The 26,567-nt window shown below is 36.9% G+C and overlaps 1 protein-coding gene across 49 annotated transcripts in view; it reads right to left on the bottom strand.

Moving 5' to 3' along the window:
- LYRM9 (LYR motif containing 9) overlaps positions 1-26,567 on the bottom strand; it is a 42,559-nt gene that overhangs the window by 7,627 nt on the left and 8,365 nt on the right. For 15 of the 49 annotated variants that reach the window (XM_075168288.1, XM_075168283.1, XM_075168289.1 and 12 more), the window contains one exon: positions 16,915-16,987. The gene's annotated coding sequence lies outside the window, so the exon portion shown is untranslated. The other 34 variants (XM_075168249.1, XM_075168253.1, XM_075168256.1 and 31 more) reach the window with 10 other exon arrangements.

Raw genomic sequence — 26,567 nt, 5'->3', positions numbered from 1 at the left:
AGGAAAATGAAAACCAGAAAATAGTTACAAGGCATGCCAGAAATCAAAAAAAATATGCCATGTTAATGGCCCAGTGATTGTCAACGTGCTTTATCTGTCAGTCATTTAAAGCCTGATTAATCAAGTCACTTTTCTGGAGAATAAAGCACTTTCTAGCATGTGTTACAAAAAATTACTGAAGCTTAAGGATTACTATTTAGAGGTGCTGCACCCACAGACATCTATGTAGCTTTTTTACGTATTTCTGAATCTTTATTACCTGATATAGAACACCACTCTGAGACTGTAGGCTGCTCTCGTCAATAGGAAACGAGGCACAGAAACACACTAGACCAGCTTCACACAGGGTATCTTTGGCTCCAACCGATGTTTTCCTTTTCTCCTTCCTTCAGTGGCAGTTGTACATATTCTCCAACTCTGAAATTCAAGTTTTAATACAGCTAGTTTTTTGTTTAGAACCCAAACAGCTACATGCTGAGTTGGGCAATTCACATACAAGAATATCTGAAGACATCTGACTTCTTTGCTGTGCCCCACAGCCCATGACTTGACATGGGGAGCAATGCTAACACGGTCAGCAGAGGATGGCGGCCTTCCACATGTTACAGAAAGGGTCCACAGGGAAACAACTGTGCCTTGAAGGTGAATGCTTGAGACATGCTGCCTCACCAGACTAACGCAAAGGCTGGGCATTCATCATTACTATACAGTTAAACTAAATGCCACACTTTGAACACATGGCACTTTTGTTCTTAAAATAGTCTAGTCTCCTGCGAGTACAGTGTCTCAAAATACTAAAGCAGTCCAATAACCACAGGAAAAGTGGGTATTTGAAAATAAGGGATGAACTCTATAAAAACCCCAGCTTAAATTGTGTTTGCCGTTATCATCATTTTTGCATTCTCCATACAGAAGTGAGGGGGGTTTTATCTTTTATGTAATATGCACAAATGTAGATTAGTAAGACAAAACCAGACCCATTCCGTAACCTTGAGTGTAGACAAAGTTGGGATCTGGATACTATATCTCAAATTAAGCTTTCCTGAAATAAAATACAGAAAAAAAAGTATCTGTGAAATGTCAAAATTCCCTTATTTAATGAAAAGCATTTATGGAAGGAAAAAATTGCTTCAGTAATAAGTCCTACTTCTTAAAATTATAAACCCCCATACATGTTAAAGATATGAGATGAAGAGCTTCATTTACATAAGTGATAGGGCACTCATCACTGACTGTGACTTACCAACACATAAGTAGTGCTACAAGTGAGCAGAATGTAAAGACCATCTGTGCACCCAGATGTAAGCTAACCCCTCACTCCACTATGTGGCAGATTAAAATATGTCCTGGGTCTATATTCAACTCTCTGAACTCAGTACAAATTAGAACTGGGCATAGGATTCAACTTGTTACTTACACAGAACCTATGGGAATACGGTTTTTTATCATCCAGTACAGAAATCTAGAATATGCAGTTGGATTCATGTTGATTTGAATCTAAATTTAACTTTACATACAGGTTTTTTGGGCTAGATCCTTAGCTGGTAAGAATTGGTATAGTTCCACTGACCCTAAGAACCTGACCCTGTATTTCACATATTAACACTAAATACAGTGAAACATCCCAATTCAATACAGATCCCAAAATATACTTTGGGACTAGAGCCAACTTGTTGAGTTGTTTCAGGCTTTGATGTGTAAACTCATCATATGTCATTGTGCTCTAATTAAACCTAAGTGGTGCCATAGATTTCCTGTCACAAAAGCAAAGATCCTTCATGTGTTGGGAATGTACAGGACAGCTTGCTTCAGCATAAAGAAAATAAGCTATGTGAGAGAGCAAGAAACCAGAGTCACATAAACATATGAATATGGAAGGATTAAAACTGATCAATGGAATTGAAAATGTTGTTTCACTACAGATAATTAGGAGTTTTCCACTGCATAATTTTTCACAGGAAAATGATGAGCTGTTGAATCCAAATCTTGTTACAAATACATTTACACTGATGAATTTCAGAAAAAAAATCCTTCACCTTCCCACAAATACTGGACTTTCTAATAGATTTGAAGATTGAAGTTTTCACCAGGTCTAGTTATCAAACATATACTGTATGAGGCTCCCATACTGAAAGAAAAAAAAAATCATCCTGAGTTCTGACAGATTCATAGCTGCAAAAATGCCACAAGTTTTGTGACATGGGTAAACTTCACAGGGAAGTTTATCACCAAAGATCTGTACTTTTCTGAGCATGTAACTTCACAGTGTTTGCAATATCATTTCCAGTGAAAACTTCACTGGAAATCTACCATAGTACATGGAAAACTTTATGGCTATTTTGGTAAAATGGCTGTTTAATGAGAAATAATCTTATGACCTGACCCACTATTAAGTTCTAAGATACTGGGGCACCGTACAAGTACAACTTGTGAATAGATCCTGAAAACAGGTAAGGCTAAACTCTGCACTTGTATACCCCAAGATTTTGGAGAATTTGCATAGTAACTGTAATTTGCCCCTTACTTGGCACAAAAAGGACAATGAAGCATAGTAAGAATCTGCACTATTGCCTTTTGTTCTAAAAACATCCCCCCTCAAATCCCACGGATGTTACCATTTTTATCTGCCAAGAAAAAACCCTCAACCTCACAAAATCTGGCTATAATCCTGACTAATAATGTAAATCTCCTTCTGATAACTTAAATATCATGCATAGCACAACAAACAAACTATCTAAACCAGGAACTGTTGAGTCAGAAATAAAGTAATCCACTAATTGTGCTTTTCTGGAATGGATGACTGTATAATGTCCTAATCAGAAGGCTGAAATCACATCTGCATTTAGATAAAGCCCTGTTTAAAGAGAGGCAAGTATGAAAGGAGACACTGAGACTATTGTGGCATTTCTCTGCATTGCATAATGATTTACATTCCTGATAATCATATTCACATAGTGAAGTAAAGGCTGACCAAAGCCAATTAATCTTACACTCTGCATTAGCAAGCTTGTCAATTGACCCAGTGTATAGCTGAACACATGATGATACTGATATGACACTATGCCACTGCTCTCGGATGGTTTTTTTCTGCTATTGTGACTGTTCTTCAAGCAAATCCCTATGATTCAACAGTTAATATTCTCAGTCCCTTTGGACTAGAGTTAAACAGCCACCAAAGCTGGGCTTCAGAGACTCGATGTGTTAAAGGACTGCAAAAGCTGATGCTGTTTATAGGTTGGCTCTCCCTTCCCTCTCTTCCTCCCAATATACAAGCTGGAGATGTAATACTCTCAAGTAATAAGAAAACACATCTTTAGAACTCTAACTCGGGAATTTATGATTTTCTGTCCTAGTCAAACCTCATAATCTTTAAAGTATTGATTTTACAGTATCCTAGTAAAGTAGCACAGTAGTATTATGTCCATTTTTAACAATGAGGAACCAAGACAGGCCTGGATTTCACTTAATTTGGCCACTTGACTGATATAAAGCTAGCCTGGAACACTGCCTCGCCAGGTCACTGTAGTCAGGTGAGACACATACTCACTTCCACAGGGCAACAAAGGTCCTAAGGTGGTGAATACCAAACACTAAGTAGTACTCAGCAGAATGGAGCTGGATTCCCACAGACTGCCTCAGCATTCTGACCACCGAACCATCTTTCATGATAAACTTATCTTTACAACTGGGTTCTCTGCTGGGGAATGCATTGCCATTGACCATTGCCATCCCACACAAAGCCAAGCACACAAAACAGAAGTTGGAGGGAAAAGAAACTAAAAATGGAGAGATAGAACCGTTTGGTACTATTTTTTACTGTTTGTTCTTGTGTTACTGAAGGTACCTGTGGGATCCAAAAGCTGGTACCAGTGTTTGCAGCTGGCTCCAGGCTCTTGCTCCAAATTGTCTGTTATGTAAGTTGATCACACTGCATGTTCAAGAATAAATTTCTCAAAAAAAAACCCAAACCCATACCATCTCCTTGGGTGTTAGCAGGCTGTGTTTGGACTCAACCGTAAAATTTGCTGAGAAGTACGGTGAATTTTGCAAATTACAATTAAGCAAACAAACCCTGTAAAAAAAATTAATTGAAGAAAAACAAATGCAAAGCATCTATTGAGTAGCATTAGTTTAGTTTTAATTAGGAAGATGCTTCAGAATATTCCCAGCAGTATAAGTACTTATAAAACAGCAGAGAAAGAGTATTTTTTCAAACCTATGTTATTTTAGGTATCTTAGGAATTCGGTGTTGAACTTTGAACATCTTACACAGTTATCTAAGGTGCCAAAATTATTTGTCTTCCTTGAAGTGTCCAACAGACTCTGCAAGGAAAAAAAATCACTACTGAACTTACTATTAAAAATTCATAGCCAAGTTCTGTAACCTGACTCATTATGCCTTCACTGGAGCTGCTTTTATTAGTATGAATACAGATTCCAAAAGTGGTATTTGTGCAAAATGAGATGGTAAAATTTTCTGCACAGAAAAGTAATAATCAAACTGCCAAAATAAGAATGAAATTGGAAGCCTCTTGAAACCTCTCTAACCATCAATCTTCTTGGTTCGTGTTTTGCCATCAGTCCAGGAAGACACCCAAGTGGACTGCTGCTACTCAGAAGGATTCTTACTCTTTTGTCTTAGTATTTGGCTACATCAGTTCTCCCTTCCAGGTTTCACAGGTTCCCAGCTGGTAAATATAGGAAAGGCCTATGACTCTGGGCTCTAACTTCTTAAATACACTTACAACTCATTGCAGCAGAATGGCAGACGTTACCAGTTTCAGTGAACTAACTGCCTTCTCTGGTTATTACACTGTAATGTATTTTCTTTATTCCCTAGTAGGTCACAGGAGAGTGACTAGTGCACTGTGTTCAAGGCCAGCTCTATGGGTTCTGCTGCCCTAGGCAAACTAGCAAATGTTCGTCCCTACCAAGTCACATTCACTCACAGAGCTACTGAATATTTTGCAGCCCTGGGCAACGGCCTGCCCTGTAGATATACCCCTTCTCGTGTATGGGTGAGCATGTACAATGCTGAAGTCACTTTCTAAGAAAACCTCTCCAGCATGCTGGGCTTTTATTAAGATCTGCTGTTTTGATATGATCGCTTCTGACGAGCTCTGGCCTGTCATTGTTGTGGATTTTGTCCTTTTTAAATATGACCTGTAAAGTTCTATTGCATGAATGATGATAGCCAGTCTTGTTCTGTTCACTTCTATTTCTGTTCTTCTCTGCTTTATGCTTTGATTGATGCATGAGGCAGAGAAGCAGTGTCAAATGACAGTGTAACAGCAGCACATTTTGGGGGCACAGCCCTGCAGTGTAAAGTTAGCTTTACACAATAGTAGTAGAGCATATAGGGGATTAAGAACTGGCTAAATGACAGATCTCAAAGATCTGTTTGTTGACAAGGAATCACCATTGGTTGGACATCCTTCATGCAGTTCTATAGCATCAGTATTAGGCCTAATGCTCTTCAACACTATCAGCAGTTGCCTCCCTGCAAATATAAAATTATAATTGGTAAAACTTGAGGATGACAAAGATTGCTAGAGCTGTACATAACAACAGGGCAATCAGAGAGAATGTGGTAAATTTCTGGATAAGCTGGGTCCAAAGTTGTGCTTTAATACACCTGAACATTATATAAACTCAGTGCAGGTTATACCTACACAATAGGGAACCATAACCTAGAAGGAATAGTTCTGAAAAAAGAACTAGACAGTCCTAGTGAACAAGCAACTGAACATCAGCTCCCCGTGAGTTGCTGTGCAAAAAAAAAAATTGAGTGATCCCTAACTGTATAAACAAGGAAACTATTAATAAAAGGCAAAAAGTAACTTTCCTGCTGCAAGTAGAATACAGCTCCATTTCATTCTGTTCATCCACATTTAAAAAAAAAGATATGGGCTGCCTCTATCATAGCAATTCATCCAGCCCTCAACCTACTACTCAAAGTCCATTGTAAAGGACAAAAAAGAAAGAGCTTCACACAGTTGAACTGTCCTGGCAATCAGCATGCAGCCTAGGACCTGTAAAGCACAGATGTGCTGTCTAACACAAGTTGTCTGACAATGCAGTTTCCTGGGTCAAGTTTTAATATCACTTTACACAGAGTCAAAATGTATAATCTAGTTTTCCTTCTGGTCTCAAACCCCGAAAATACAGGAAGGTACTGAACAAAGAGATCTGAGCAGACCTGGTAGCCTAGCATGCTCAGCACATAAGAGATTCATATTTTCAGGCTCTGAGAAGCACAGTTTTCTTACAGATCAAATGTAGATTATATTTTGTATTTGCACTCACTTTATGATCCCTTTACTGCTAATATGGTATACTTTAAGGCAACCGGACATCAGACCTATAATGTGTTTTTCTTAGGGTCTGAGTAAAAGCTTAAAAGATCTGTATGGTAAGGGAAAACTAAATATAGACATAAATCAACAGGATTATAAAAAGGCACAAAAGCTTTGGGGTTTGGCCATAAAAAGATATCAAATTCTTGCCATGATGAAGATCACTTATATAAATTAACCAAAGCCACAGGGCAAGTGTTTTGCTTTACACTCTTGTTTGGTATCACAAAGCAGAGACATGCAATACATCAAACACAGCAAATAAAACATTGAGACTTTTGCAATCTAACACCAGTGAGGAAACATGCTGCCCACGCTGAGACCAGATTACCCTGTTCTGGATAATAAATAAGCATGCTCAGACTAATTAGAGTAATATTCTTTGGAGCATGCTCACTAAATGTCAAGTTCAGGCAGCAATGGGAAGGTAGGAATCTCCCTAGTTTAGATGCAATTCAAACTTCTCTACTTACTCTTTTCTCCTGACAATGACTTCTCCTGGCTCAAAGAAAATTCTGAAAGGCACAGTCTCAAAAGAACTTTGTCTTCCCAGCTCAGTTCAACTGCTGTCAACATGAATTTTGTTCTCAACGGCCAAATCTGTAAGTATTTACCTTTGAGATCATTCCTGAATATGAATTGAGTTATATCTTGGTGCCATCAGCTTTAAAACAAAACTGCCTGTTCATTCCTTTTTGAAATATTCCAGTGCTTAGTTCCAGTTTAGCAATCATGGCTCTCCCTACTACTTTATGATAGTTAGTATAACAACCTTCTGGTTGGGCTTTTACCACCTTCTAATACTTTTTGAAGCTTCAAATTTTTTAAAAACTTCCAATTGGGCACAACACAAGCTACCACAAATTTTGTTAAAGGATGGATACCCAGTTGGCAGCATAAGGTATGAAAGTTCTTTTTAAGGGCACAAACATGCTGTCTTTGATTAATGAAAACATTAATTCTATGAACTATGGGTCATATAAGTATGGGAAGAATAGTAAGTCTTACATAAGGTTTTGTCATGGTTCCTAACTCGATTCAGGAAGGACTGAAACTAGTTAAAGTTTATTTTACCTTTATGCTTTAAGATAGGCTCATTTTGCGCATACAATCCAACTTTTTTTTTTAAAAAAGGCAAGAGGGTAAAAGCACATAATTCAAACAAGCAGCTATCACTTAGTGCAGAAAAGGCTCTACTTAGGAAAGTAAAAGTACAAAAGTTCAATAGAAGGACTTTTAGAAGGACAAAGTAATGGGAAGGTAAAGAGTCAGAATTTAAAAAAGCAAAAGAAGTCACCATGACCACACTATTGACTAAAGATTAAAAAAAACCACAGTTTTTTATTAAACAAAGAATGCCTAACATATACCTCTTAACATTCCTTTAGTGCAAACATCATATCCAGCCTACAAGGGAATAAAACCTGCAGTATGACAGGGCTTTCCAGTATGACTCTCATTCTACCGATCTACCAGAGCACATCCTTTCCAGTCCTAACTGTACACACATAATCCCTAGACTAATGACGATAGTACTTTACAATGCCCTAGTATCTACAGTTCGCCCTGTAATCGTCCTTCCCAATTTACATTATCCTTTACAGCAGCATCAAGAACAACTTGCTGTCTCATTATTTCAAATCCACACCTGCTGAAATTTAGCATCTTCCAGTCCTTTGCTCTCAATCCAAGTAATAATCTGAGCCAAAACCTTCCCTGGCATAAACGCTGTCTGTGGTGGAATTATACCACGGATGAATTTGGCCCACCACATCTTGAGCAAAATACATGCCTGTTCATGAGAGAAATGTTTATAAGCAGCAGTATTACAGAACATTTAAGTCTAGGAGTCTTTAGCCTCTTAAGGGGGATTTTAACTTGCACAGTTCACTAATCAGGGATTGTTACCATACCAACAGCTAATCATGTGGGCAGATGCCCGCCATATCCTAGGAAGATTTCTGAGGTCTTAAAGCCATATCTCAAGTTTTCCCAAAAACTTCACTGTCACTCTCCGTGGCTTAGCCTAGCTCAAAGAGAATCTGCTTCTTCAGAAAAACAAAGGAAAAGTCTGGCTAGCAACAGGTTTATTGCAAAGAAAGAGTTCCCACCCCAGCAACTGTTTTTTGAGAAAGGACCCTTATCCCTGAGAAACCTTTGCTGGCTGCAGTGGAATGCCACAAGAGAGCTCTTCACAAAGCCAGCTGCGGTACGAGCCTTGTACATTCTCCATGCTTTGCATGGTGAAAGAGCCATATGCCCCCACCATTCCTTCAGGGACGATTCTCCTCTACATATTGTAAGATACTGTTATTTTAGAAAGTTATAATACGTTCTTTTGCGATGAAAAGAAAAATGTTGAATGAAGTCCATCATCCAGGAAATCGGTACCTGGCTCCAGAAAAGGCTACTTAACAATTGATTCCAGTGCTTCATTTGACCTAATTAAAAGAGGGAAGTAATTAAAACTACAGCTGACATAGTGATGGCAGATGTTGCCTAGTGTAATGCATTTAAATTGCAGGCCTACACATTGCTTGAGTGCAGGACTAAATGTGTTGTTGCCTACATTAGCTCAGTCCTTGTTGTTTCTCTCCTATTCTCATTTAATATAGGTTTCCAAAAGGAAAACAGAAGCTGTATGCTGGAAGAGGACAGTTTTGTAAATTCTAAATAGTAAATAGTAAATTTTTGTAAATTTAAAAGTCTACTCATAGATCAGACTTCTAACAATATCAACACACTAGCACAGCTCCATTGACTTTAACAAACCTGCAGCCATTTATAGTACAGGATCTGACCTCCCAGGAGCACAATGCTCCCTGCGGTGCGAAAAGAGCATCTGCGCACACCAGCACACCTTGTGTGGAAGAAGGCTGTTTGTCATCTATTTTCATGGCAAAGTCATGGACATGATTTAGATGAGAACAGAAAGTGTATGTTGAGAATTTCCATGTTAGTAATACAACTTCCCTCCTCCTCCCCCATCATCACCTAGATTTAAATTAACATCAGTTAAAGTAGTAAGATGAAAAAACAAATATTTTCAAAAAAATTCTTACAAATTTGAGAACTGCAGAGGTATCTACAATTTAAAGCCACTGTCGTCTATTGCTTAGAACATCTCATGATTAGCAACACTGTATTATAGTGTTATACATTATTAGCAATATTGTAGTGCACATTTTCAAAACAACCTTTCTTTCCAACCTGATACCATCTGAACCTAGGTTCAGAATGCCAGCAGCAGACTCACTTTCACTTTGTTCCAGAATCTTGTAAGCAGTTTTTTTATCCATCTTCTGCAGTCTGTCCCAGAAAATTAATCCATTGTTAAATAATCCTTACCATATACAGAACTCAGAGAACTCAAGTATAAATGCAAACCAACTATCTTTCGTCCTACTTTCCCTGAAAAGACAGAAGGAAAGAAATTAAATAATATTCTTAATCTTCCACATAACACATGAATAGCAGAACCAAAAATAGATCCTGGATATCCTGTTGGCCAGGTAAAAATCCTACAAATGGGACACGAATTCTTCAAATTTTAACTTCCCCCCCTGGCTTTTGGACATTTTTGTCATTGAGCCAGAATGATATACAAGAAAAAACACTCTATAGAACTCTGCAGGACATTTGTTTTCGGAGGTACAGAGCTTGCTTTTAATTGATTACACACAACGCACCAACTATATCGAGCAACTAATTTATAGCTCTGGCTGAGATGAAGTTAGGGGAAAAAAGTCTATGTTTTATTGTCTACAGAGTTAAGTTCAAGCCAAAACTCTTGATCTGAGTGTCCAGCTCAGAGCTCTTGCTGTAATAGATTAAAAAAAACATGCTGCAGTTCGCGGAAAGTGGGAGTTGGATCTCAGTTTTAGCCCTTGGTGCTAAAGGTAAAAGCTTGTTTTTACTGTTGGCAAAGGCAGAATTCTTAGCGTCCCAGTGCAGAGATCCATTGCAATACATCGAGACTCCAGCGATTCAAATATCCCATTGCACCATGCCTAGACCATGGATGCACAAGCAGAGGCAACCCTAGTCTCTTGGATCTCTAAGAGTGAAAATACCTGAGAAAAACTGTGCTCCCAGAAAATTAAGTGGTTTGTGCAAAGTCACACAAGGAGTCAATAGCAGAGCTGGGAATAGAAACTGTATCTTCTGATTCCCAAACTACCACCTTAAACAAGAAATCATGCTATTGATTGTGTCTTACACAGTCATTCACTATAGCATCCCTAATTCAAAAAGCTATGCTCAGAATCTTTGGAACTTCTGTCTTAGTTTTTTGATGTACATCATCTAAACCAGGTTCAATATCCTCTATATATCTGAATTTTTATTAATGATTATTCTATCTTTCTGGTTTTGACTGAATGGCTCTGAGGTGATTAAAATATTTCCTTTTTCCTAAAGTACTTGGATGTTGATACAGAATGCCACACTATTCTTTTCCCTTTGCAGCAGACAGCACATTATCAACACCCATCTGAGTGAATGAATGTGGCAGGATAGTTCTTCTGACTGGCAAAAGCACTTGATGGAAATGGAGCTGCCTCAGGTTTCATCCATGATTCAGATTTGTTTACATTTTGTGAAACCTCAGGAAAAGGGGGATAAAAGCTTTGGTTCAATTGAAGTCATGTTGTTAACCTCCAGTGCTAATAATTAACTCAATTATGCTGAATTAATTTGATGTAATTACTGGTGATGGCGCAAAGACAGTGGCCCAGAGAAAGTTTGAGAGACAGGAGGAACAGAAGTCTTAACAATACAAAATACCCCATAAATAGCATCTTTTTTTGCCAGAATGAGTCAAAGACACAAAATGAGTTCATTACAGTCATCTGGCTTCACTCAACCCTCCAAATTACCCCAATACCCAGACAAATAGCTGTGAAATCCAGCAAGTGAACCAGAATTAAAGTATGCCCTGACGAATTTGACACAGCACTCAGCACAAATATCTTCCCCATCCTACTATCTAAACAATGCAGATTTAATAATATATTTAAGAGATCCACAATGCTTTTCCTTTAACTGAAGACATTAATTAAGAATACTTTTGTTGTAGTGGGTTGGTTTTTGGATGAACAATCTGGAGAATGGTTATGGAGTCTTTTCATTTGATCTGCAGTTTTTATCTAGTATTTTCAGACTTATCCAGTTCAAACCAAACAAACCCCAACTATTAAAACAAACATCTATCTTTCTCCTTCATTTTTTGTGATTTGCTTTGAAAAAGTGTAACAGAAATGCATTCCTTGCTATGAAAACACGCATAATTTACTGAGGCATTTTTCAATTCTCATGTACTAAAAAAAGTCATTGGAGGAAAAAAATCAGATGTGATTGCCTTAAGTCTCAGGAAGTGGATTAAACTGAAAATGTAAAATAAGAAATTCTATGCAAATTAATGCTTTAAGTACCACCAGAATCTCTACAGAACTCTTTCACCTCCTCCCTCCACTCCTGGAGGAAGCGCACCTAGACTCTGTTACACTTCCATTTACAGTCTGGTCAGACACTAGAGACAAGCATTGCATTTTCCACACAAAGATCACAAAAGACAAAATACCAAATATTGCAGCCAAGTCAAAGACACAAGCCTCTTACTATTCAGGCTAGAAGCTGCCAGTAGTATGCTCTCTGCCCATTTGTGGACCTGTGCACCTTGAGTGCAGAGACTACCGCACACTGCATTTTTGTGCATAAAGCTTGAGGTAAATCTTTCATTGCCTTGTTTCCATCAAGCTCCATTGTGTATATGGATTTAGCACCATGGGTTGTTATTTTCCTGTTGTAAAGAATTTAAAAGTTAAGAGTTTAGATTACAGCATCACAATATTTAATATTTTACAGTCCTAGAGGACTGGTAATATCTAACCATGAAGAGTTGGGTGCCTTTGCCTGTCTAGCTTCAGTTTGAAATACCACTTGACTTACATTTGTCATAATCCTGTAAATATACAAGCTTCTAAGCTTCCACTGCATTTTTATTATCCTTGGTGACACGAATAAAAAATATTACCTCTAACATCACCAATTACTTCTGAGGAGAGAATCCAAGAGCTTAGCTGTAAGAAGTGAATAGTATTTTTCTAATTTGATAAGTAGGTGTTGCTAGGACACCTATAGATCACATCCACATCAAGAGTTCTGATGATTCTCAAACACAGCTGATCTTTCTGAACTCAGTTTAATTGCCATCAGGCTCTGATCAGACTCATCATTTCAAAGCAAGTTGTATTACATGCATAATTTATGCATTTGATTTCAATAGATCATTTTCTGCCCAGTTCTGAGAGGGCAAAAAGTGTTTTCCATGAGAAAGCTACTAACATTTTCTGAAAAACCAAATTGACTTTCTTCAAGAACAGTCTTTTAAAAATATTATTTGTGAAGAGACACTATATTTAAAGTAAATTTAGTGTGATGGATTGTTTGATGCCTCCTAGATTTATTTGGACAGCTACTGCAAATTTTCTCGATGCCTATTTACCACAATCTATTTAGTTTTAGTTTAGTGAGCTGAGAATTATTGCTGGGAGTAGTTAAAAGAAATATACTGAAATAGTGTATGTTGCCATAAATAAATTTATGTCCAACATAAGAATCTGGAATACTGGTATTGTATCTGCATTGGAACTCAATTTGGAGGACTTCATTTTTCTACCACGGTTTCTCCAGGCATATGCCACTGAAGGCAACATTAAAGTCACTAGTCCACACTCTTTGCTGGTGTAAATCAGCACATTTCTATTAATTTCTATTGAACCACAAAAACATATGTTTGCTGGCAACCTAAACAACTGGGCTTGAGTTTTATGATTGTAGCAGAGTTTCTCCAAAGTTCTATAAAAGTAACTGAGTTGTTCAAGGCAACTGTCTACTATAGATGGGCAACAACACTCCTGCAATGCAAGAGCCTTTTAAGGGTTAATTCATGTTTGAAGATATTTTGAGTACATAAGTACTGTATATTAGCACTCTGAAGGCCTACTAGGCTATTAGAATTTAATACGCTATAAAAAGCACCTGAAAAATAATTATTTTTTCATGTATTTCCACTGTGATTTAAGTAAATTTTGCTAGATGTGATTGACAAATTTTATATGCCTCCTCCCAGTTTTTTTTCCTTCAACTTCTTCCTGCTTAATTAGGTACACTCTTCCTTTAACTTTACTACTATTTTTTTGGTTACCCCACTAGAAAAAAACCAAACAAACCCAAAATCTCATCCAGTAAGGTAAAACCCTACAAAATGCACGCAAAAATAACAGAGAACAAATCACTTGATTTCTGCTTACAGAGCTTACACAGAAAACACTTAGAATTCTGCAGGTTGACCCAGGAGTCAGAACAAATAAGACCAACAGTAGTAAATTCGTGTAAATGTAAACAGGCACAAAGAATTGAATAAAGCTTAGCCATTTTGCACCATACTGATTTTAGGCTTGGTAATTTCATAATGTTTTGAGAAGAAAAAAAATTTAATGAACAATCCCTACATCAAGGCAGCATATAGTAACAGATAAATTAATGAGAATAAAGCTGTATGGTATTTAGGACAATTCCTGCAAGTGACTGGGTTAAGTTGAGACATCCAAGTTAGCAAAAAACAGTCATTAAATTTTTTTCAATCAAATAAGTCAAGTTGGGAATCAATCAACTAGTTCAGCTTTGAGACCTGAGGGGGAGATAATCACAAAGGAAAGGGCAGGTGGAATGTCCTGCAACAAGCTGGAGGGAAGCATAGCTAGTAACTTTTTAGCCAGCACAGAAGGAACAAGAGGACATGTATGTGGTCTAACATACTCTAAAACACCAATCTGACAATGCAAAGGGTGTTTGCGTAAATGAGAAGTTCATCAGCTTTTCCCTGACACCAGCCCACGCCTCTATCTAGAACTCCCTCTTCTCACACCCCCAGTCCTGCCATTCATTTCTGTCGTCACAGACTTGATTTTTCCCTTTCATGGATTTTTGCTTGAAAAAGCATCACTGCCTCAATTGTCTATTTTCAGCCTATATTTAAGAAAACCCTTTGGTTCCATTTGTAGCCACATCCTGTCTCAGCCTCCCCCTCTTTTTGTTCCTAAATATAAGGCTGATGCAATTTGATGTGACATGACAAAATAGCACATTTGCATCAGCAGAAACTTTCTCTCAACAGCAGTAATTAAAGGGAATAGATGAGACATTGCTGAAATTGGTGTTTATTTAGCCTGGAAATAAAAGGCTTACAGAGGAGTTGAGAGTGATGTTCAAGTGTGTCACAAACATGAAATACATCGATGAGTGCCTTCTTTTACATGCTTCCTTACTGCAAAAGCAAGTAGTCGTTCAAACAATGTAATCGATTTAAAGAGATTTAAAAACTTAGAGATTTCTGTAGACCATATTCCTAATCAGTGAAAATCATTTAATGTCTGTCTTTGGATTATAAATAGTACCAAGACACTTGTGGTTACACATAAGACAAGATCATTAAATCTCTAACTTCAGAGCACATGCTCTCTCAAATCGAGTAGACAAGAACTGAGATCTCATTAACTACAGTGAAAATTAGGTTCTTAAATATCTTAATTTTTAAGCTGAGATGCATCAGCAGCAGATAGATACTCACCTTCACCTACAACATAGATTTTTGTTAGTTGTCAAAGACAGCAATTCAGAAATGGCAGCCCAGGGCTCTGAGTGTTATGAATTCAACAGGATTCATACAGCAGATTAAAAACACATATCTACAAAACTTATGAAATAATTTACTGTGATTGGTTTTGCTGAATGGATACACTGCAAATACTTGACAGGCTCTGATACTGTCAGCTTCCTGCACTGTATTCCATTATGGATGACAGCAATAGAAGGCAGTGGTGGGAGGAGGAGCAACCTTTGGAAGTTGAGGGTTTTTTCTTGATTTTTTGAAAGTAAGTTTAGTTTACTTAATCCATGTGAAGAATTCACAGAAAGGTCTGATGGATGATCCATAGGCCACAGGATTTAACAGACGTAAGATGCTTTCAAGTGAAACTTCCTGCTCTCAGGAGAATCTTCCTTCTCGTCTTGTTCACATGAGGCTATTCTTTTAAATCCATCTGCAATTGGCATTACCACTCTGCTTAAAACTGGCAGACCACATTTTGAGCAGGCTCATTTCCATCTTAACACAGATGGCATCAAGAATAGGGCAGGCCAGAAAAAAATCAGTTTGCATATTATGCTTCAGTTTTTATGGGTCAGATTACCATTCCAAGCCATCAAAATGGCAACCCATATGTGATGTGTCTGCCATTGGAACTAAAGTGATACACCATCATAATCTTAACATGGTTGGTTAGAATAAGTTTGATTAACCATTAATTAACCTCTGATATTTAAAAGTAAAAAAAGATATTTTCCTTTTCAACAAAATTTTGATTTTAATCAAGAAAATAGCTTTGGTGAACCAAAAAGGAAAAGACATTATCACATTGTCATCCCTGAACAACTGTATCAGCAAGGCTCTCTTGGCAGAAGGTAGTTTAGCATCTATGCCAACTATTCACTTAATAAGTGAGCCAGGTGCAGATGTTGGCTATGTAATTTGTTCTAACTTCTTTGTTCTACAAGCCAGAAAATTGTTCCCACAGCTTTGGGGAAAAAATGGGGGTTTGAAGAGCTCTTTGCATGTTTTCATTGGTGCAAGAATATCAACTGTTTTAAAGACACTCAGAAATATGAGATGTGTCATTAGCAACATGCATAACTAATAATTATAGAATCAGCAGAAAGCTGTGTCATAAGGATACTAAAGGGATGATGAAACAAGGTCAAAAACATGGCATTTCTCCTTCCAGCTTCCTACCCACATTCTGCCCCCCTACAGTAGCCTACCAGATACAATTGCTGCATTCCATGTACTATGGGGGGTATTATCCCAGATGCTCCAGAAACCATGCTTCTACATTTACCGGGTTTAAAGCAGGCAAGTCTGCTCCTGTGAGAAGTCTATTGAAGATGTATTTTAAGTCTCCTGCTATGTTATCATGGCATCTGAAATTCAAACAACTGTTATGCTAAATAACAGCCAGGGCCACCACCCTGTGTCATTACCAATGGGAAAATTTTTCATTCACAAGTTTTATCTTCCCTCCAACTTCTCTACATGATATTCTGGTTAAGATACTATACTGATACTTCAGGTGTTTATTCTCAACCAAATACAATACACACAGCAAAGCAGATCCCCTCCACCATGCTGAGAGGAATAATATAATTGTAGTCCTGATGAAGTATGAAAATACTGTTTCCTTTGGTATCTTTACTGGCAATTTGCAATCAGGGTTCTGCTACTGCATTTATCAGCATGGCTAGAATGGAGACAGGGGTGTTCCTGAATACAAAATGCTGTTTAGAAATATCTCCTGCAAACATATACAGTCATATAACAAATCTGCACCAACTTCATTTCTACCATTTGTTTGTGATTTGGCATTTTCACACTTTTTCCCTACATGAGGCAAATAGGCTCCTAACAATTTCCATAAAACAAACAAAAAAAATCACTTACAGCATTCAGAGCAAAGGAACTTTAATTATCTTCACAGATTAGGTCTGTCGAAGTCCAACAGTAAGCAAGAGACCTGCAGAGAAGAATCAATTTTCATTATCTGCTTCTCCTCAACTTGCTACTTAAAGTACCATCAATAAAGCAGTGCAGAGAAGCCCATCTATAGCACAATTTATCAGTATGTAAGCTTTCACTTTTGTCTAACTAGTTACATTAAACATGAATTCATGGCCTTGATATGAATAGGTTATTGCTTTCAGTAATCTACTCAGAAAACACTTTAATATACACTACAAAAAGATATAAATAGAGAGAAATTCCAAAGCACTCAGTGGAACTGAACCTTCAATATTTCCTGTTAAGAGTTTCTGAAGGTAAGAAAGCATTTAACTACTTTAAAGAGCCAGTTTCTAGTATTCAGAACTCTGTACAATGACATAATAATTTCAGAGATTTACATATTTGTCAGAGAGCAGAAAGTTGTTTTGGAAAAAGCATTTATCAACATTAGGACAGCCTGGTAGCTCCTCAGTACAATTTAACTAGTATTAGGACTGGATGGTTATTTGGCTTTCCACTCCCACTGCCATAGTTGTGCAATCTCATCTCAAAATGCTCAAGTACACTTCTGCAGGAAGAAGAAAAGGGAATAACTTCTTGAACAACAGCCTACTTGCAGTACTGACCTTCACATTCAAAAATCATCTCCAAGAAGGCTGTAGAAAACCAGGAACTACTTCCCTGAGAGTTATTTTAAACAAAAACGAACAATGCACAACCAACACAAAGTAGAGCATTTTTACAGCTCTAGCAGGCAAATAACATCTGAGAATCTTCCTTTTACAGTATTCTTTTCAACACATTTTAACAGCATGTCACACATTGCTTCAGAGTTGTACCTTGGTGTAGTTTCTGGATGACTCTCATTTGGCCCCTAACAGGAGAATTCAGGCTTCTGTTTTTCACCTGTCTAATCTTTTGGTGATCTGCATGAGCTTACTCCCCTTTCATTGTGTTTTGCCCCGAGAAAAAAGTGCTTTTGACCCATAAGACAATTGGCTCCATAAAAGAAACTCCTGCTTTATCGAATACTTAATTGTACAGTGAGTAAAGGAAATCAACTAATTCTCTAAGTCAACACTAATTCCTTTATTTAGAACTTAATCATAAGTTTGTTGAAGTGAAGAGAATGGATTGCTCTGACTATCCACAGACATCTGGAGCAGGTCTTATCTCAGATCATCTGGTACTTCACAGAAACTTTCAAAAACCACTTGAAACAAAAGTCCTGGAAGATAACAATGACAGAAGAATCTGATCTATTATGTCCCCCTTTGAAAGATGCAAGTCTTTGAAAAATCTAAGGCAAAATTCTCAACTACATTTACAAACATGCAGATCAAAGATAACTGTTGTCATGGGTGAATTTTTTTTTTCCCCAAGTATTTATAGTATCATAACTTGGCAACACATTATGGCTGACAACAGCTTGGGATGTTCAATTTTTGATATCTAATTTAGACACTCATAATTGCCCTCTAAAGGCACATAATTACATTGGGAACATGGGTTCCAAGAATTAAGCATTCAAAAAAAAAAAATCACACTTTGGTTATGTTCATAGGAGACGCTTTGTTTGTAGCCAAGGCCTATGTATCCTTTTCTTGCAAGACATCTGAGGCAAAGCCTTTGTCATCCATCCACACAATTAACACTGCCATCCAGATTCTCATCAATCTGCATCTTGAGCATCCAGTGCCCTTTTCTCTGGATTCAGTGTTGTCCTACTATTGTTCATCTATGCTATAAAATGTTTTCCTAATCCATCGCTTCATTTATGTTAGTCTTCTCTTTGCATTCCCTTACTGCTTATCCCTTTTATTACATGAACAGAAGCTACTTACGTTTATTTCCAAGTTCCTGATAGCATCTTCTCTCCTTACTCACCTCTAACACCGACATGTGGAATTTTGCCTCTAATTAGCCTATAATACTAACTTCCACCATTTATTTGTAAAATTTTTAATGTAACAACTATCTCAAAGCTCTCTTCCATGCTGTTCCCATGCTATGGAAGAGTGCTCTGCAAACATCCACTAACCCTCTTCCGTGTTCCACTTCAAACACTCCCTTAAGCTTATTCCTTGTCTTGATGCCTCAAGAATTTTAAGAGCCAATTGTTACAATTAAAAAGACTAAATGTTTCCCTTCTGCTGGAATAATCATCTGAAACACAGATTATGCTAAGATAAAAACACCTGGTAAGATCGCATGAAGCTTGGTTCTGTCATATCAAGATGCACACAGGTAAACTTCCCATAGGAGGTTATGTAAAATAAGGACCTAGAAGAACAGATTCAACTTCAACTAAAAGCCAATCCTGAGTCCGCTGAAGCTTTCTAGCTTTGGTACAAGAACTGAACACTGAAAGCTGCCTTATAACATTATTTTCATCCATCATGCAAATTTTCTGAATAGCAGATAGGACCTCTGATATCTACCTTAGACCAGTCCTGCAGAAAACACCTATTATTTAGCATTGTTAATTAACATTTTGTAGATATACCTGCAGTTAGTTATCCCACTAGGATATTTATGATGCCTTTTCAGAAGTACATTGTCCTTTGCTGTTAACATGTAGACAATAAAACAGCCAAAGAGCAGTGCAATTAACTTCTCCATAGGCTGAAATTTAAACCAGCAATTACTTCTATAATTCACTTAGCAGAGCATCAGGCACCTCTGCTCAGAAAGCTTTCCCAATCTACCCAAAATACACTCAGTTGAGCTTTGAGAACACAATAAAATAGTATCAGTTGCTATATTTCATTGTTTAGTGCTAAACATTGCTTAAGGTCTAACTTGAATTCCTACTTTGGAAATAGAAGAGTCTTTAAAAGAAAAGTTAGTTCATGTCAAACTTGAGGTTCCTTTATACTGCCAGAAGTGTATAAAGGAACACTGATGTAAATGTGAATTACATTCCTAACACATTACTAGCTAGTATAAGTTAGTTAAAGCCAATAATCTCCAACTTGCTATGCTATGTATATCAGCTAAAAGCCTAGTGTCTTCTCTTGCTCTTAGAATACAAAGCTGACCTGCACTGAATCACTTTTATGCATCATATTGATGATAATATTTCTGGATGTTCCAACACCACCAACAAACAGCTGCAGCCTGGAACAATGTTTGCATGGTACTGTTTACTTTAGAATATAACCTTTTAAAAAAATAAAATAAAAAAATCAAGTTCTAGTGTGCCCCTAAAACATGTTCAAGAAAACATGGGCTCGCTTTCCACTTGTCTGTAAGTGCAGACATACTTCCAAGCACAACTTGGAGCCCGTGTTCATTCCTGTCTATGATTGCACAAAAGTATTGCTGTTCAATTTCTTATTTATCGTATATCAGACACGCTTGCCATATCCAAAAGGAATGGAAAAATGCTATATGAAAAGTCTTTACACTTTAATTAACAGTGATTAAGTATAATTCACTAAATGTAAACAGGTATAAATCTGCCATTTCTAACACACCAGAAGTTATTTATGAGAAAGTTTAAAATAAAAAGTCACGGGTAGGAGAGAGGAGCAGGATTATCCACACATCTCTACTGCAGTATAAAAATATGAAGTTCTGATACAAAGGCCAATGAAATCAATGCAAATTGGCAGGGACAGGAACAGAGTTAAATCTGAAACGAAGTGGGATTTAGGTACCTTTATACCTTGGGTTTCCTTGACAATTCCAACTTTGCAAGCCTGTAATAACAAAATCAAGATCATTCTTTATATTTTGTTCTTCAATTTTTGTGTTTGTCTTTATTTAAATTTGCTTCCGTGGGCAGACAAAAATTGAAGCTATATACACGTTATTTTTAAAAGAGTTGCCAATATTTGTTAGCCAAACAATGAATCCCATTTACTTGCAACATACCACTGTCTCTGTATATCACAACTCTGCTTCCTGCTGTTGTTAGAACAGGATCAGAAGTGGAATCAACTGACATTCTCATCTCTTTTTTCCACAGTGCGCACTGGTCAGCTTTTGTTGAGAAACATTTCCATAATAATCCAACAAGACTTCTCCCTCATTTGTTTGCAATGAAAGACTTAATATCTGTGACCCAAATATGGAGACCCATTTTAAACTTGCTGAAAATTGCTTTTTAATCCTAGCTCTTGAGGATTTCCTTTGAAACCATCTGCCATGCATGCTGGGTACTCTTTTCCTGTATATATGCAGGATTACTATAATATGGATTCTTTTGTGTAACTTAACACATTTCAGCATATTAAAAAATTAGTTGAAATTTCCATTCTTTTCTGATTTCAACTGTATACCATAAAAATGACTGTAAAAGTCAAAATCAGCAATAATTTCATAGCAAAACCGACACCCATATTTATCTTATTTACTGCAGTATTTACATTGCAATTCTAATATATTTAGTCATTCTAACACTAGATAGGATTTAAGCAAATAGTTATGAGCCATTTAACTAATATAACTTATGCACATGCTTAAAATTAAGCTCAAGCATTTTCCCTGGATAGGAACGGATTTAAGCATGTGCTTTCCCAACTACAGCATAGTTTGAAGACTGGAAGATGCAATTAACACCATGATAATTAGAGATCAGAAAAGATTTCAAATATTATTTCAAATCTATTGTTCAGCTTTTTCTATTTTCTTGCTATGAACATTTACACAGTTGTGTTTTTATAGTACAAATACTGAGGAGAAGCAACAAAGCCACACTCATCAACAAACTGAATCTTAAAATTGGCACATGCAACCATATATATTTTAGCAAAGATCGGAAACATAAAACAAAGAAAATATATTGCTTCCTATCAGAATAATCACAGCCAGAGTGATTGAAATAGCAAACATTCAGCAAGATAGATTTATAATCAATTCATTGGATCAACCTATAAAGTAAAAAAACCAAAATCCCAACACAATTATTGAGCATTTTAAATGTGGAATACTTTAAAAAAAAATGGTGATTTGCCTGCAAACATTCTGAGAAAAGAAAATAAGGACAATTATTATCATAGTTTTAATCACGTAAGGTGACACTAACATTTCAGAAGACAGACAGGCCATAGCCTGTGAACTTCTTTGTTTCACATAAACACACTTGAGAGCAACATAGCTGTGCATGGGCTTCATGCTAGCAGCCCTCAGAGTCCTCATTCACATTATTCCGTTTCACAGCCAGTCACCTAATATCTAATAAAAGTGAATATTTAGATATTCATAATATCATACAAATGATATACAAAATATTATTTTGACAATACAAAATATCACACCAAAACATTCCCCTCCTAACTGAAGACAGAATCACAATACCCTTTGACGCATTTTCCCTGGAAAGGAGCATTGTTAGATATTATTAATATACAGGACAGATCTACACATGCAGATGTTGGAAGAATGTGGAGAAAAAAAAACAAGCAAATAATTTTGTTTCAGCAATAACAGATGTTGGAGCATCATCCTGCAGACATGTTACTTTTAATACAAAACTGCTCATGAAGTGAGTGAAGGGGCAAGGACAAAAATCAATGCCCAATTACCCAGTTATTTCAGTGTTTCCATTTTAATAAGCTTCCTGTACGATTTTGTCCTTTTAATTTTCCTTCTCTAATAATCATATCAAATTAGTTTTGTCTTAAACATCAGTGAAAAGAAATTCAGCTGTCTAAAAAAAAATCCTAAGACGGCTAAGATTGTAGTAGGTTCTTAAAATGACATGTTATACTGTCATTACTTCTGTATAAACCTAGAGCAATTCACAAGATCCTATGGCACTACTTGGGATTAGACTTGAGTGACTGAAAACAGCTTCATGTCCTGATACATCTGCTGATATGGCAAACGGATAGTAAAAGACTAACAGTGCTATGGGACTTGCAGGTATATCAGTGCTGAAAAAAACAACCAAGTGCATAATAAATAGATTAAAACCACCTTTCTCTGGCTAAGGGAGGGATTAACTGAAGCCTGGCCTGCATTCCAGCTGGGCAGTAACCTGCTTTCGTGCTAGACTGCATTTGCCACTCACATTATCAACATAGCACCATAGTTTCTTTCCACTTTCTTAAACTTAGTCAGTGATACTGAGGAGCTGGAGAGACACCAGGGATGTTAGCAGTGCCCATGTTGTGGCTACAGAATATAAAATGCAATTGATACATGCTTAGCTCTCACCAAGTCTGTCTCTTCCCACAGTACAAAAAAAACCAAACCCAAAAAACCCAGAAATAAATACTTGCACAAACCTATGTAGCGAAATACATTGACAAGGCTTCCAGGCAAGGGCAGCAGAAGCACAATATGTGAAGGCTAAGCGAGCACTTCACTGATAATATTCAAGTCTTCTACTAAACAACAGGAACCTAAATAATGTCCAACTACTTATCAGAAGCAATTCAGAAAATTTTACATGTGATAAATGTGAAAGTTTTGATCCTGTATAGATCCTCTACGATTTGCCGAGCAGCACAGCATCACACTGCAAAAATAAGGCTTAGTGCATGTTGGAACAAAAAAGCTCTCTCTTCTTCATAAGGTATGTTGGTATATAAGGCCACAACGGTGGCTTCTGAATTGCAACTCTCATCTAGATACAGTTTCTCTTTAGACTGCACCCCTTCTTAATGCCAGACTGCTACTATGTCACCCCAGAGTCTCATTTAAAGAATATTTACATCCCACTTTCCTTTACAGTGAATGAAATTGAACATCATTAAGACCATAGGGCAAAAGAAAAGTTACCAAAAGCCTTTAGGATGCTTGGAATTCAGACTGATATTTAAAACAGAGTGCCATCGCAGTGGTAGCAGGCACACGTACACCAACAGACACAAGAGATTTATGCAACAGCTACAACTGACTGTTGTACTTTGAGAGCCCTGTATCTCTCGGATGACATATTCTCCATCATAAGTATTTTTGGAATATATTTGCTTAGCTGTGTATAACATGGCCCCTCATTAGTACTATGTGAAATCCATAGGCAATTAACATCCCAAAAGGAGCTGTCTAAAACTACATGATTTCTTCAGGCACATGTGTAAATCTGCAGGTTTTCAACAGCTGCCATGTAGAAGACCTATTTCAAAACAAAAATCCTCAACAAAAAAAGTAAAGACAAACCCCCAACAGCCATAACTGTTTACAAAACAGCTTTCTTGCAACTGACTGGTCCACCAATACCACAGAAATTAGTGATGCAAAACTAATTGATACAAGTCTCCTGAGGGGAGTATTGCTGCTGGTTATCTTGATATGAGAAATTTAGTCCAGAAGGAGAAATTGGATGGACAGCTGAAAAGCTTTAGTTCTCCTAGTAGGAAAGGAATTGATCTGGTAAAGAAAGCCCTTGAAGGGATATTGTCATGTCAAAAAGCAGGATTAGGAAAAACATTAACTCTTAAAACAACTGAGAGAACTCAGTAAACTTTGTGTTTCTATCGGTAATGCTAATTATTTCCATCAATTATTTACACCTTCACACAACAGTGAAAAATTGAAAAGTCATTTTCTTAATATTTCTCCTATTTAAACTTTTGAATATAATTATGAAACTGTTTGCTATAAAAAGTCTGTGTTCTTCAATTAGTGATTTCATTTTTGCATCTAATACTTTTACTTACCAATTCCCCTTCCACTGAGCCAAAGAAAAATAAAAGTATTCAGATATTGACAGACCTGTAGAAGATTCTCTTCATGTTTTTGGCAAAATGTTGTATCAGACTTTTCCTGATTAATTTTACAGCCCACTCCTATACAGATTACTCAATTCCATAAGTGAGACAGGTATTCCATTCATTACAATCATTTTTTGATAAACAAAGTAACAACAGTTAATACATATGTTACATGTGAGGCGTGCATTTTTTGCTCCCAAGTACACATAACGCAAGATTTATGTTCTTAAAAAACATCTGATTTCAAGTACAAGATTATGGGAAGCAACGGTATAACTAATGAATTCTCAAAATGTACCTCACATGGAGTATTGCTTCATCTGCATGATTTTTGTAAAACACGTTAAAGTTTCTTGGACTTCAGAAAAAGCACACTGCAATATATTCAGAGAAAAAGACAACAGATGTTATAGCCAAAATAGCTCATGCTATACCTGCTACTATGTTCTGCTGCTAAGACTGAACGTTGACAGGGGCTCTCCTGAGGATATCAGGAAATCAAACACCCGAAGCTAGCTGATCATTCAGGTGGAAAAATATCAGCAAGGGCTCTTAAACGAACAAAATTCTCTATGTACAACATGATTGTTGTCTGTCTAACCAAAGAAACACACCTTCCAGTCACCTAAACCAGTAATTCCCAGGTTACATGTAAATGAAGATTATTTCCTAACCCTGTATCTTTCTTAACTAGTAGGTTTGAATCAAGACAGCAACTGAATTGCATGACATGTACACTTGATGCTGAATTAAGCAAATATGCCTACCCAACATAAAACTGAGGTGTGTAAATTACGTGATTACTATTAGAGATTTGCCCTGACTGATAAACCTCCTGATCTTTACCTTTATGCCTGACATTACACTCGCCGTATTTAAGAACATCATAAAATAAACAAATAGTTGTGCCCATGGTCACACTGTGCAAATTAAATAATCCACTAATATTAGAGGTATGCTGCAGAAAACAAGTGAATCAAAAGCACCTAGCAGCAAAAGCAGTCCAAAGAATGTATCCAAACTGTAATAGACTGCATAGGGCTAGAACCACATAGATTTTATTATCACATAAATCATTTTCCTTGAGGGTTTTGCCTATACAAAGTATTTTACATTACACTAGCTGAGAATCTCTGCTATCCATAGAGGCTATCGTTGCCCAGATCCTCAGCTAGGGTAATTTAGAGCAACTCTACTCCACTTCTGGCTTGGTATTATTTTTAGCTAGTTTTTATTCCAGAAACAGTGGATGACATAGAAGAACAAGGTCACTAAACATGTGACATGTTTAAACAAGCAGCAAATGGTGATGCAACTCTTGGAAAATATATACATGTACTGTCACACACAGATTAAAATCACGCAGTGGTTTTTGCCTGGAGAAACTGGTTTCTGTTATTTCATTAACAATACTGTGGAAAAAAAACAGTAAAGGTAAAAAGTTTTTTGCTCTACATTTATTGTTGATTACCTGAGATTAGTTATTTGAAATTCCACTGAACAGATCCTTTAATAACACCACAATACTTAATGTAACTTAATATCTCTACATATGAAATACTTTCCTGCAACAGATATGAGACCAAAGCATCAAAAGGTATGTAAACCTATGGTAAAAAATAACCAATGTAAGTCAATAACTTGGGCAGGTGGTTCACCAGCTCCAACACAAACGCAACAGGCTCAGACAGGTAGCATTAGTACAAAACACCCATTGAACAACCTGACAGAAGTTAAATAAAGCACATGGAAAACAGAGCATTGAATGGCTCCATACACCACACTGCACAAAAAGCTGATCTTTAAACTATTTCCATCATAACAGAGTTAAAGAACCTTGCTTCTAAAAAGATCCAAACCAAAAAACAGCATGGAGGTCAGTTTGAAAGAAGCCATGCCAACTTACATGAACTAAGTGAGGATTTG

This window comes from Calonectris borealis, chromosome 19 (assembly GCF_964195595.1).
Source record: "Calonectris borealis chromosome 19, bCalBor7.hap1.2, whole genome shotgun sequence".
In the NCBI taxonomy this organism is placed as follows: Eukaryota; Metazoa; Chordata; class Aves; order Procellariiformes; family Procellariidae; genus Calonectris; species Calonectris borealis.
This window is presented reverse-complemented; position numbering and strand designations above follow the sequence as displayed.